The sequence below is a fragment of the Stenella coeruleoalba genome (genome assembly GCF_951394435.1).
Source record: "Stenella coeruleoalba genome assembly, chromosome: 19".
Taxonomy (NCBI): Eukaryota; Metazoa; Chordata; class Mammalia; order Artiodactyla; family Delphinidae; genus Stenella; species Stenella coeruleoalba.
In genome coordinates, this window is record NC_137165.1 from 35,499,272 (window position 1) to 35,513,582 (window position 14,311).

General features: G+C 46.1%; 1 long non-coding RNA gene across 1 annotated transcript; it reads right to left on the minus strand.

The window, feature by feature from the left end:
• Positions 1 to 11,208: 11,208 nt before the first annotated feature.
• LOC307177718 lies at positions 11,209 to 13,880 on the minus strand. The gene is made up of 3 exons (XR_013825089.1): positions 13,748 to 13,880; positions 11,561 to 11,709; positions 11,209 to 11,381 (listed from the first exon to the last, which is right to left on the minus strand). It is a non-coding gene; the product is annotated as an uncharacterized lncRNA (long non-coding RNA).
• Positions 13,881 to 14,311: the final 431 nt, after the last annotated feature.

Here is a 14,311-nt window from a genome sequence, read left to right on the forward strand (position 1 = left end):
GTAAAGATGCAGCAGGGCTGAGAACAGCTGAAATTTATCCTCTTCTGCCCCCTGAGCTGGGATGAAATGCCAAGGGTGGGGCTAGAGTCTGTGGGAGCCTAAGCCCCGCCCAGAAGCTGACATGTCCGGAGAACACACATCATGTATACTTTGGGTTATGCCACATTGTTACCTAAGCAAGTCTCTGAGCCAAGGGAACACCCTCCTCTGACTGACAAATATGACTCCTAAACCAGGAAAGCAGTGAGTGACTGAGAAAGAAGGTGAATTGGGATACTTTCATTCACTCATTCCTTTTTCAACACAAGTATCAGATGTCTTCTCTGGGCCAGGCACATGCTGGGCATGAGGAATATGTCCTTACAGTGCTTACAATGTAGGAACTGGGCGCTAGCTGGTGGAGGTACAGCCTGCTCTTTCACTTCACCCCTCCTTGTTCTGGGCCCTGACACCTCTGGTCTAGAGGGCAGGGAGAGACAGTAGGAGAGGCAGCAAGGGTGCTCTTAGGTCACCTGCTGGTGGTAAGGAGGCGACTCTAGTCTCCTTCTGGCTTGGTCTGATTCTTTCTACTCCTGGGCACCAGGCAGACGTGGTGGCCTTTGCCTGTATGATACGTGTAATTGTCTTGGGATGGAGTTCCGCCTCTTCTTATCCACCTTCATTTCTGAAGACCCAATTTCCTGATATACGTGTTAAACTCTTCCAGAATGTCTCCCATCATGAAGCACTGGGGTGGGGGTGGGGTGCGACTGCAGTAACCAACCAGCTAGGCAGTGAATTTCATTTCCCCCCTTCTTGTACACACTCCTACACTAGGGGAGTGATTCTCTGAAACATGTGCTCCCCTTGGTTTTCTGGAGGGATAGGCCCTCTTCCCTCCCCAGTAGCAGCAGGGATGGGGGAGAGGCATGTATGAATTCTGGCCATCAAAACTGTGTTTCATACAATGTCTATCTTAATGTGAGATGAGGACGACTGGGCTGGTTGGTAATGGCAGGACCAGTTTGTAACCTCTTAATAAGGCCCTGGGGAGCTGGTTGACTTCTCTTTACAAAGCACAGTACTTGACGTTTCCCCAGGGCCCCTGGTTCCTAATTCTGGGGCTACAGGAAGAGAGCTGCCCTGTTATGCTCCATTTGTCACAGTTCCTGAAATGCACCAGTTAGAGGTCCTTTGGGCAAACAACTGACCTCACAAAGTGCTAATACCCCTAGGTGGGTTAAGGAGTACATTTATGGGTTATTCATTATGTAATTTTGCAAACTACCTTAACTCGATCCTGCCTATCCCAACGCTGAGATTGGTTGGTGTCTAATTTCTGTAACAGGGTAAGAGCCAGAAAGAAACTTTTAGAGATGCTGAACGCTGACAAGAATATCAATCCATATGTAATTCCAAATATTTTAAAATGTTACAAAAAAGTTTAAATTGCACAAAACTCAAAGGTATGTCAAAATTAAATTCATTTCCTTTTAGATGTCCTCTTTTCTGATTTTATTTTGGGTACTCTTTTGCTGGTTCCCTAAGCTGGTTCCCTTAGTTTGTCCTTTCGGTTACTCGAAGCTGAGTGGGGCCTTCAGAGTCTTGGTAATGAGGCCCTCGTCTTCCCTGGATTTACCTTGGCATGCAGTTATTTGGTGCTGTCAGCTAAGTAGACATTTAAGCCTTATAGTTTTATAAAGCCTAAAGAAAATTTTGTCTTGTGACAAAAAAAATCTCACCAAGACCGGTAATCTGAATTGAAGCCCACTCCAGATGTGAGTGAAGGGCGTAACAACTCCCAAATGCCATTTAGTGAGCACTGGCTTCATTCCAGGCTAGGTTCTTTACCGACCTCCTCACACTTAATCCTAACAAGGCTGTGAGGTGGTCTGTTGGTTAGGAGTCTGATTGCTAAAAGAGGGAATTTAGTATGAAAATGCAAGGGTGTCATTTCTGCTTCACTTTCTTTTTTAAAAAAATTATTATTTATTTAAATTAATTAATTTATTTTTGGCTGTGTTGGGTCTTCGTTGCTGTGCGTGGGCTTCCTCTGGTTGCGGCGAGCGGGGGCTACTCTTTGCTGCGGTGCGCAGGCTTCTCATTGTGGTGGCTTCTCTTGTTGCAGAGCACGGGCTCTAGGCATGCGGGCTTCAGTAGTTGTGGCTCACGGGCTCTAGAGCGCAGGCTCAATAGTTGTGGCACACGGGCTTAGTTGTCTGCAGCATGTGGGATGTTCCCGGACCAGGGCTCGAACCCGTGTCCCCTGCATTGGCAGGTGGATTCTTAATCACTGAGCCACCAGGGAAGTCCTCTGCTTCACTTTCACATCTACTTCATCTTTCTTTCTCTGCTGACCATCTTCCTCTGTTTTTCAAACCATATGGTAGGGGGAATGTTACCTCCCCTGAGCCCTCAAGTTCAAGATGAGTCCAGAAAGTACTAGATTTTCCCAATCACAAATTTAAAATGCCAGAGGAGAGAATCTTCTTGGCCTGGTTTGAGTCAGATGTCACCCGCGCCCCCCAAACTGACAATACAAACAAAGCTGTTGAGGGCTCTGTGTGTGTGTTTGTGTAAGGGTGTATGTGTGTGAGCGTGTGTGTGTGTTGCGGTGGTATTCAGGGAGCAATTGTAATTAGGAAGACACACAACATTGTTTCCAATACAGACAGGATTATTGCCATTTTACAGATGAGAAAACTAAGTCACAGAGAGATTTAGTAACGTACCCCAGATGACAGTTAAAAGGCAGAGCCAAGCTCAAACTCCAAAAGTAGTGCTCTTCTCTAGAACACGTTACTATCAGGTTAGGTCCAAATTCTTAGAAAATAATTTTGATTCCTCTCGGTGGCACAGATGAATGAGCTTTTTTAAAAAAATTAATTTATTTTATTTGTTTTTGGCTGCATTAGGTCTTTGTTGCTGTGCTCGGGCTTTCTCTACTTGCAGAGAGCGAGGGCTACTCTTCGCTGCGGCGTGTGGCCTTGTCATTGCAGTGGCTTCTCTTGTTGCAGGGCACAGGCTCTAGGCATGCAGGCTTCAGTAGTTGTGCCATGTGGGCTCAGTAGTTGTGGCACGCGGGCTCTGCAGTTGTGATATTTAAAGGATGCTTCTCCTTTAAATGAAAGGAACTCTGTATTATTGGGCATTCATTATGTGCCCAGCAAGACACCGTGGTGAGTACGGGTGTATGCAGGAGCATAGGAGGCTGGTGAGAAGGGTGGGGAGTGCAGCTGGAGGCTGAGCGTGTGAGCAGATGCAGAGGTGGCACTTGAGATGTCTGCTTGCGTTTTTTCTTCATATATACGATGTCTCATGCCCCCGACTTTCCCACTCCCTTCCCCTTCTTGTCTTTGTACCGGGTCCTGACTTCCTCCTCCTGACAGTAACAGGTAGTTGCTGCCAGGACTCTCCAATCGCCTTGCGAGTTTTTTTTTTTTTTTTTTTTTTGGCTGCTTTGGGTCTTTGTTGCTGCGCGCGGGCTTTCTCTAGTTGCGGAGAGCAGGGGCTACTCTTCGTTGTGATGTGTAGGCTTTTCATCGCGGTGCCCTCTCTTGTTGCAGAGCACAGGCTCTAGGCACGTGGGCTTCCGTAGTTGTGGCACGGGGGCTCAGCAGTTGTGGTGCAAGGGCTTAGTTGCTCCACGGCATGTGGGATCTTCCCAGACCAGGGCTCGAACCCGTGTCCCCTGCATTGGCAGGCGAATTCTTAACCACTGCGCCACAAAGGAAGCCCACCTTGCGAGTTCTGAGGGCAGCCCCTGCAGCTCTGTGTTGACCATGTGGAGGAGGACGCGCCCCCCTCCCCACACGCCCCACTACCGCACGCACATCACGCTGCTGAGTGGCGTCTCCTTTGATGACAATGCAGATGGGCAGAGATGCACTCTTCCCCTGTGCGGCCACCCTCTGCCTGGCCTTCCAGAGACTTCCACTGCAGCTGGGGCACCAGGCCTCTGTCTCCACCCACCACCCCTCCTCTCCCTGACTCCTGGGTTCCTCTCATTAGGAGAGGGTCTTCTTGAAGTTGTCTCCCACTCATGGGCCAGATAAAATGATTAGAAAACAAGCCAGAGCTGCAGCCCCTTGTCTATCCTGACTCTCAGGAGCCCACACCTGTTCCTTGGACCTGGCCGGTTCAGCAAGTTCCGTTTTCTGCAACTGTGAGCCCCTGAGGGGTGAGGATTGGCTGACCTGCGCAGCCTGACCGTGCGGGCCAGCCCTCCCCAGGTGTGCCTGGGTTGAGATCAATATAAACACCGCTCCAGGCAGCAAGAGCCCCTGCAGCTGTGCCTGACGCCATATTCTCTGCCCCGTCAGCCGTGTCGGGGCTGGGCTGATGGGTGGGAGTGAGGGGCTACGCCTTTGTGGGTGGCCCGGTGTGAGTGGGGCTCTGCTGGACTTTCTGCAGGAGTTGCCAGGCTGCCACCTGCTAAAGAAGAGGATGTGTCACCCATAACTGCCGCTGGAATTTCTCCCCGGGCAGAGGTGAGGAAAGAAAAAAGCAGTGGGGGCCTGGACAAGAGGGGTATCTCAGGCAGGGAAATGGAAAGATTCCAGAAGAGCGCCCGGGGCCATGACAATCCTGGCTGGCCTGCAGGCACCAAGTCGGCTGGCGTGCTGTTGCTGGTGTGGCTCCATGGCCCTTCCTGTAGGCTTTCAAGTCCTTGTACACATTCAGGTATTTTACCTGGGAAGGGTGGGAACAGTTCAGCAGCAGCTGGCCTGGGGCTCAGCTCACGTTTACTCACAGACGCCTCGGCACGGTCCCCTAGCTTTGCAATGAGGACTCTCCTTGCCGTGGGGGATGGGGGGGCTGCTGGCTGCATGGGAGACGATTCCCCACCTCTGACCAACTTCAGAATTGTTTACCACTGGAGGAAGTACCCTGATAGGGTTTTCCTCTGTATAACTGGTGGGTTCTTTTTTTTTTCTTTTTTGGTTCAAGGTAGATTTTATTCCTCTTTTTTGTATTTATAGATATAAGCATGGAAATAATTCATTCATATAAATACATTTATGTGAAGGGAATAACTTTTTTCTGTTTTTTAAATTTTATTTATTTTTAAAATTTTTAAATTTAATTTTATTTATTTTTCTATACAGCAGGCTCTTATTGGTTATCTATTTTATACATATAAATGTATACATGTCAATCCCAATCTCCCAACTCCTCCCACCCACCCACCCCCCACCCACCCCCACGGCTCTACCCTCTCGGTGTCCATACGTTTGTTCTCTACATTTGTGTCTCTATTTCTGCCCTGCAAACCGGTTCATTTGTACCATTTTTCTAGGTTCCACATATATGCATTAATATACAATATCTGTTTTCCTCTTTCTGACTTACTTCACTCTGTAGGACAGTCTCTAGATCCATCGACGTCTCTACAAATGACCCAATTTCATTGCATTTTATGGCTGAGTAATATTCCATTTTATATATGTACCACATCTTTATCCATTCGTCTGTCTCTGGGCATTTAGGTTGCTTCCATTACCTGGCTATTGTAAATAGTGCTGCAAAGAATATTGTGGTGAATGTGTCCTTTCGATTTATGGTTTTCTCTGGGTATATTTCCAGTAGTGGGATTGCTGGATCATATGGTAATTCTATTTTTAGTTTTTTAAGGAACCTCCATAATGTTCTCCATAGTGACTGTATCAATTTACATTCCCACCAATAGTGGAAGAGGGTTCCTTTTATCCACACCCTCTCCAGCATTTGTTGTTTGTAGATTTCCTGATGATGCCAATTCTAACAGGTGCGAGGTAATACCTCATTGTAGTTTTGATTTGCAATTCTCTAATAATTAGTGATGTTGGCTTAGGGTAAGGATTAGGGTTAGGGATAGGGTAAGGGTTAGGGAACGGGTACGGTTTAGGGAAAGTGTTAGGGTACGACAATGGGTTACGGTTAGAGTATGTGTTAGGGTATGGGTTAGTGTTAGTGTACGGGTTAGGATTAGGGTACGGGTTAGGGTAAGGCTTCGGGTAAGGGTTACGGTTAGTGTTAGGGTTAGGGAACGGGTACGGTTTAGGGTACAGGCTAGTGTACGACAACGGTTTAGGGTTATCGTACGTGTTAGGGTACGGGTTAGTGTTAGTGTACGGGTTAGGATTAGGGTATGGGTTAGGATAATGCTTCAGGTAAGGGTTAGGGTTACGGTTAAGGTTAGGATTAGGGAACGGGTACAGTGTAGGGTACATGTTAGTGTACGACAACGGTTTAGGTTTAGCGTACATGTTAGGGTACGGGTTAGTGTTAGTGTACGGATTAGGATTAGGGTACGGGTTAGGGTAAGTCTTCAGGTTAGGGTTAGGGAACGGGTATGGTTTAGGGTACGGTTTAGGGTTCAGTTTAGGGTACGACAATGGTTTAGGGTTAGCGTACAAGTTAGGTTACAGGTTAGTGTTAGTGTACCGTTTAGGATTAGTGTACGGGTTAGGGTAATGCTTCGGGTAAGGGTTAGGGTTAGGCTTAGGGTTAGGGTTAGGGAACGGGTATGGTTTAGGGTACAGGTTAGGGTATGACAACGGTTTAGGGTTAGCGTACGTTTTAGGGTACGGGTTAGTGTTAGTGTATTGGTTAGGATTAGGGTACGGGTTAGGGTAAAGTTTCGGGTAAGGGTTAGGTTTAAGGTTAGGGTTACGGTTAGGGTTAGGGAACGGGTATGGTTTAGCGTACACCTTAGGGTACGACAATGGTTTAGGGTTATCGTACATGTTAGGGTACGGGTCAGTGTTACTGTACAGGTTAGGGTAAGGCTTCGGGTAAGTGTTAGGGTTAGGGTTAGGGAACGGTTACGGTTTAGGGTACAGGTTAGGTTACGACAACGGTTTAGGGTTAGCGTACGTGTTAGGATACGGGTTAGTGTTAGTTTATGGGTTAGGATTAGGGTACGGGTTAGGGTAAGGCTTCGGGTAAGGGTTAGGGTTAGTGTTAGGGTTAGGGAACGGGTACGGTTTAGGTACAGGTTAGGGTATGACAACGGTTTAGAGTTAGCATACGTGTTAGGGTACGGGTTAGTGTTAGTGTACGGGTTAGGATTAGGGTACGGGTTAGGTTAAGGCTTCGGGTAAGGATTAGGGTTAGCGTTAGGGAACAGGTACGGTTTAGGGTAGAGGTTAGGGTACGACAACGGTTTAGCGTTAGCGTACGTGTTAGGGTACGGGTTAGTGTTAGTGTACGGGTTAGGATTAGGGTATGGCTTAGGGTAAGGGTTAGGGTTAGAGTTAGGGAACAGGTACGGTTTAGGGTACATGTTAGGGTACGACAACGGTTTAGGGTTAGCATATGTGTTAGGGTACGGGTTACACTCTTCCCCTGTGAGCTCTGCAGCGTGTGGAACCTGGATCAAGACACAGGTAATTGCAAGCGTAATCCCTGATAGGCAGCTGACCTTTCTGGATGATATTGGCCTGAGGTTAGCATTGAGTAATGTTGTATTTTCATATAAGCTCTCTGAGCCAAAAGAAATAGCTTGTTCCACCTAATATTCAAAACTACTAAAGAACGGAGGCCACTTTGCGTGACAGAGAGAAAGGAGGTAGAAACCAAGGGACCTGGTATTTATTGGGCATTTCTATGGGCCAGGTTTTATAAACACACACATACACTAATACACATACATGTATTTTGAATAATATATATATAATTATATTGTATATTGAATAATATATATAATTATACCTATAATATATACATATATTTCTACACACACACACACACACACACACACACACACACACATTATCTCCACTCCTTTTAAAGATCAAAAATACTCTCAGGGTTTATCTCCATTTCATACATGGGGAGATAATAACTTCCCCAGGTTCACACATCTTCTTAATTACCCGAGTCTTTCTGACTCCAAATCCTAAGCTCTCTCATCCATCCCACACTGTTTATGCCTTTTCGTTACACATTCCCACTCACTATATTCTAGACCCAAATATTAATATTACAGGACTCAAGGCTTGATCTAAGAATGGGCACTGGTACCCTCTCGTCTTCTCCCCCCAGCCTCCATGGAACTCTCTAGAATTCCTCACTGGGTCACACTACTTGAACTGCTAACAAGTAGAAATTCCCTTGGGTAAATAAGCCTCCTGTCATGTTCAGATGGAAGGAAAACCCCTTTTCTGAGTATCATAGCTTTTTTCCCTCCTTCTACCTTGTACAGAATCCTCAGACCTCCCTTTATTACAGGTTCTCAGAAATGTGGATCCAGCTTTTTGTATAAGTTTTCATTTTTCCTTTTGTAAAACTGTTTGGAAGAACTTTTATTTTACAAGGATGGCTCTGTCTGACCACTAGGATAGGCCTACTCAACCCATGAGCGTCAGACTTACTGGGTAAATGACTCTACCAAACTCATTTCTTCTTCCTAGGAACACAGTAGATTACAGCTCCCAGCTTTCCTTGCAGCTGGCCATGGCCATGTGACTGAATTCCAGGCACTGTGAGCGGAGGTGATGTGCCCCACTTCTGGGGCAAAGCCCTTAACTCCCCTCCCCACCCCAAACCCATGCCATCCATCCTCTTCTTCCTATTGTTAGCCCGAAGCACTTAGGCAAGTGATCCTGGAAGCCAAATGTTGAGGTTGATGAAACCACAATATGGAAGGAGCCCGTTTACCAAATTACCACTTGGAGGAAATCTGCCTGCAGTTCAAGAATACCCATTTTGGATTTCACACCAGGGAGGAATAAACCATAACTGAGTTAAGCCAGTAAGATTTGGGGATTTATTGGTTGCGGCAGCTAATTAATACAATGTGAACTCTAGTCACATCACTCTCTCTCTCTCTTTTTTTTTTTCTTCGTATTTTGGCCACGTGGCACGTGGGATGGTTCCCTGACCAGGGATCAAACCCGGGCCTCTGCAGTGAAAGCACCAAATCCTAACCACTAGGCCACCAGGGAACTTCCCTAGTCACAAAACTCTTGACAAATCCATTTAATCTCTTGCCCTTAACCAACCCCTGCACCTCCCCCCGACCATCCGACACACACACACACACACACACGCACACACACTCCACTGCTAAAGAGAAGGGCTATTTTGGGGGGGGGGGGAATTCCAGTTTCTTAAAGTCACTATTATTTTTCCTGAATAGTGGTGATAGTGCAGCCGTTATGGAATACTACACTCTTCTTGCATTTAAGAAGTACCAGCCTATGCTATAATTCAGATGTGATTTCATTCCTTCCTTATAGGCTGTGAGGCTCAATGACTTTGGGGTGACCCTATTGTGCATTTTATTGGCATAGGAGAGGGAATATTTGTGAGCCCTGGGATTTCAGCATGATATTGAGAAAGTGAAGTTCAGTGAAGAGGAGAAAAAGGGTAATGTAGACAAATATTTTGGAGTTGGACCAGCTGGAAATAAGTACAGATTTTTGGGCCACCAGTAACTTTCCATTGTACGGATCCAAACGTACCAGCCAGAAAGCACTGCTTCCCCAGGCATCTCATGTAGACTTTAGACTCCAGGAACATTGCAATCCACGGTCAGGTGAGATGGTGCTATTCTCACAACCCAACCTTAGAGGTTCCCTCTTTACCTCTCAAAGTTTCAGGAGGACCCAGCATGCATAGCCTCTCTGTTAGGGACTAATTAGCTTGGCACAGAGACTGTGTAATTGATCCAGGTCTTTCAAGTGCTTGGTCGTCCAAATGTTAACACAGATCCTGTAACAAGTCACTAACCAAGTGTTAGGAAACCCTGCAGTGTCAATTCCTAAGGCCCCAACACTATGAGGGCTTCCCACTGTGGGAGGGTGGGGAGTACGACGGCTTTCAAAGTGGTTGGCTGGAATTAAATTTGCAGATAAATATGCATCCTGCATTTTTATTTTTGGAGGTCGTATAGTATAAGAAAAAGAGAGAGTTTGGAAGCCACTACAATCTGAATTTAAATGCAGGTTCTACTACATCCTGGCCACATGGCCTTGACAATTAGCCTATGTTTCTTCATCAAGAGTTAGAGGCTCAGCATTCTCAACTCAGGGCTGTCGTAAGGATAAGGAAATAATGTAGGGCAAATATCTAAAACTGAAAAATATATCAAATAAAATATTTTCCTTCTCCTTTAAATGTTTCCTTACTCTCGGTTGGGTTTGAAACTCCTAAAAGTAAGAGGCTATTCTTTACAACCTCTATGGAGCATTTGGTACCAAGAAAAGAACCACGATCTAGTTGTCACTCCTTTGGGCATCATCCTCCAGACTGGGGGCCCAATAGGCTCTCTGCTACTTTACTAAGTCCTGAGATGATTCGTTTGGGGGGCATGCTAGCTCTCCATTCCTTGTGCCCTGCTCAGAGGGTCCCAGGAGTAGGTGATGTTCAGACTACGTGAGTGGCATTATCCAAGTTTCAGTGTGTGTGGTAGACCACAGGAAGCTTGGTTGGAGTCCTGGAGTGAGGTGAGATGGGGGTTGGAGCCAATCAGAGGGAAGAGGGAGACATGCCCTTGGAGGAGAGAATAGGGGATGGAAACAGTGATGAGGAAGTAGAGAAGCAAATATAGACAGACAATGATAGCTGGAGTTTCAGCTGTGGAGTGGATGGTAGCTGGATTGAAATATGGAGTCAAGGCATAGGTGTGTGACAAGGGGGGGATCCAGTAGTAAGGGAGACATCTACGGTACTGGAGATAATAACTAGAGAAGTCTTTCATTAGAAAAGAAGAATGTTAGTGGAGGGGTTGGACTTAAATAGGAGTAGCGAGCATTTTTTTTCCATTATTACTGGGGATAAAGCAGAGTAAATGGATACACATATATGGGGATAGAAGAGGAGGACATTTTTGCAAACGTGCAGTTCTTTTCCTAATGAAGGATAGATGAGATAGACGGTGAGACCTGAATGGTGGAAGTTGGAGTGAGAGGTAGATGAGATGGGGAGCTGAAGAAAGATAAGTGGAAATCTTGGTTGTTGGGAGAGTGAATTTTCTGGGGGAAGTGTGGTTAGATTTCCAGGCAGTGTTGAGTGCCTGGGCTGGTCTCAGGGAAAAGGCTGAGGAAGAAACAGAGGACATGAATGGTGATGGATGATGAAAAAGAGAGAGGGTCCATAGATTGGGGTTAAATACTTGTTGGAGGTAGAGGTACTAATGTCAGTGAACTAGAAATCTTACATAGAAATAATGACTCAGGTTTGATAATGCTACAGAAATCATTTTATTAAGAAGAAAGATAATTTTGAAAGCAGTCACCCCATGAGTCCTCAATTGCCACAGTTCAACACTTAAACCAAGTTATTTTAGATCCACATCCTGTGATCCTGGGGTCGGTAAGAAAGCACAGCTCTTAGAATAAAGATGACGTTTGGGAACAGTTACTGAAGGAGGCCAAGGTTCAATTATCATCCAAACGGATAGTGAAGTCCTCCTCCTAAAATACAAAGGTAATTATGTCACTTTCCAGAAATTCCTGCTCTTTGCTACCAACCAGCTTTCTCCACAAGTCACCCAGACTTCAGTGAGCAGAGGGGCAGCCGGGGTCCCTTCTGGGCTGGCAAAGGCCAGCAGGGACTCATCCTCCCCTTAAGCAGCTCTCTATCTTATACTCACGGCTCGAACAGCGGGTTGACAAGAGTGTCCACAACCATGGCTGCAGCATTTTTGTCCCAGGGGACAGGATTCATCCCCTGAGCACATTTCAACACAAGTTCCAATCACTCCTGGTGCCAGCTGTGGACAAGTTCCAGGTCTCTGTTCAGCTGAAAAACAAAACAGTCTTGCCAGAACCCAGGCTGGCTCTGTAGAAGGGAGTGGGACCCAGTGCTGAGAGCGAGCGAGCTGAAGTGTCTCACTCCCTGATGGACCTTTAGCCTCTTCCCTTCTGGATGCCCCCAATCTTTCCCCCTTCTAAACCTTGGAGGCACACAGTACTGTTTTGTGTGTGGGAAAACACACTGATGACCAGCAGCTGCAGCATCCTGGGAGAAGAGGAGAGAGCTTTGCCAGTAACCCCCTCCTTTTTGTTCCAGCTGAAACTAGATAATTAAATCCCAGATCACAAACAGAAACAACTTCTCACCAATTCTATGTGCCTTCAGGCGCCAATGAACACTGAGTCCCACAGTGTGAAAATCAGACTGGGTACTAACACCACCACCAGCCTTACTTCTAGTATAGGGCTCTGATGACTGCATTTGGAAAGAAATAGTAGATAAAAGACAAAAGACCAGGTTTCAAGTTTTTTGTTTTTGTTTTTGTTTTGTTTAAAGGGAGTTCCCTGCTGGTCCAGTGGTTAGGACGTGGCGCTTTCACTGCTGTGACCCGGGTTCCATCCCTGGTCAGGGAACTAAGATCCCCAATCCAGTATCTAGTGCTACTCAAAATGGGTCCCCTGACCCAGCAGAATCAGCATCCCCTGGGAGCTTGTTAGAAATTCAGATTCTTGGGCCCCACCCCAGACCTACTGAAACAGAAACTCTAGGGTTGGGGCACAACAATCTGGATTTAACAAGCCTTCCCCCGGTCATTCATTTAAAAATATATATTTATTATTTATTTATTTTTGGCTGCATTGGGTCTTAGTTGCGGCACACGGGATCGTTCGTTGCGGTGCCTGGGCTTCTCTCTAGCTGTGGTGTGTGGGCTCCGTAGTTGTGGCGCGCAGGCTTAGTTGCCCCGTGACATGTGGGATCTTAGTTCCCCGACCAGGGATCGAACCGGTGTCCCCTGCATTGCAAGATGGATTCTCAACCACTGGACCACCAAGGAAGTACCCCTCACAAGGTCATTCTTATGTGTGTTGATATGGGAGAACCCCTGCTGTATATCACCCCCCAAAACAGTCTACCCTATTGAGTTAGGGTAGACTGACTAACATGGAAAATGCAGGCTGGATATCACTCTTGTGAATCAAGTGAAATGGTGGTTGACAATTCTCTATTCCATGTTGGGCAGAGATCTCCTTCATCTGTGGGATTTCCTTACATACACCTCTGTCTCCCCCCCACCCCAAAACATCTAAGTGTGGTCCTTGATCCTGAGACCATGTAGAGGTGTGTTAGCGAGCTGTTCCCTGGATGATACACCCAGTCTTAACTCTATAGCCTCCCTAGTTCCCAGACCACTTTGGTTTTTGTTTGTTTTTTTGGCTGTGCCATGCAGCAAGTGGGATCTTAGTTCTCCAACCAGGGATCGAACCTGGGCCCCCTGCACTGGAAGCTTGCAGTCTTAACCACTGGACCACCAGGGAAGTCACTCCCAGGCCACTTTGATGCACCCACCAAACTTACAGCAGCGAAGATCAATCCTAGGCTTGAAGGATCAATCCTAGGGAGTTGAAGGTTCTGTGGGGAAAGAGTACCAGCCAGCCATGGCTGGCAAGAATCCGCCTGGGCAGACGTACATGCTGGTGGACTGAATGAATGGACCTGTGTGTTTCACACCGGTGTGGACGTGTGTTTGGGTGTGAGAGATCAGCTAACTTGTTCATAACCGTGTTCTTTCCAGACCTTGTTGAAGAATAATTTGGTACCTTAACGTTATTTCATTTCTGTTTTAAGAGTATTTCCAGCTTTTTCAAGTTTACAAATACTTCTAAAGCAAGATATTATTAATCTGTCTTCATGGTCTTCTAGACTTGGAAGAATTCTATTCTTTTCTAATTCTCCCAGAAGTTAGTAGTGGCCCCAGTATAGCCGCCTCCTCTCTCTCTGTGCAGCTGGCCTAAGAGCCATTGTCCTGGCAGGGCTAAGCATTCAGTTAGTCAGGGACATGGACAGCTGGGCTTGCAGCGCTTACCTGGGTTTCCTAAGGGTATGCAGACACGGCTACATCCGTTGTTGACACACCAGCTCCCTACAGCGCAGTCCCAGGGTCCTCGGCATTCCTGCACACAATCTACTCGTAGAAAAAATTCAGCTGAAAACTGTTAAGCCTGACAGGATAACAGGGGAGGGCTGTGAGAAGGTTTGTTTGTTTAACCTTTTATCCAATTCAAAAAATAGAGACAAGCTATCTACCTATTTTGCACTATATGAAAAGTAGTATGTTTTTATTTTTAAAACAAAAAATACTCAACTATATTAAGTAAAAAGGAAGTTTCTCTTTCCCTCAACCCAACCAGCCCATTTCCCAGGAGATATCTACTATTTCCTGTAGCTCCTTCTGGAATCTTCTCTTGGCTTTTACAAATGTAAGTACAAACACATCAATAACACAGATATATACATACACAATGCGAGTAGATGTTTGTCTGTTAAATTACAAATATGTGGAGTGAGGCTATAGCTTTTTTGGTGTTGAAAGGTGTCTTCATGAGGCAATATAGCAATCTTTATCAAAAGCTTTCAAATGTAATTTGGC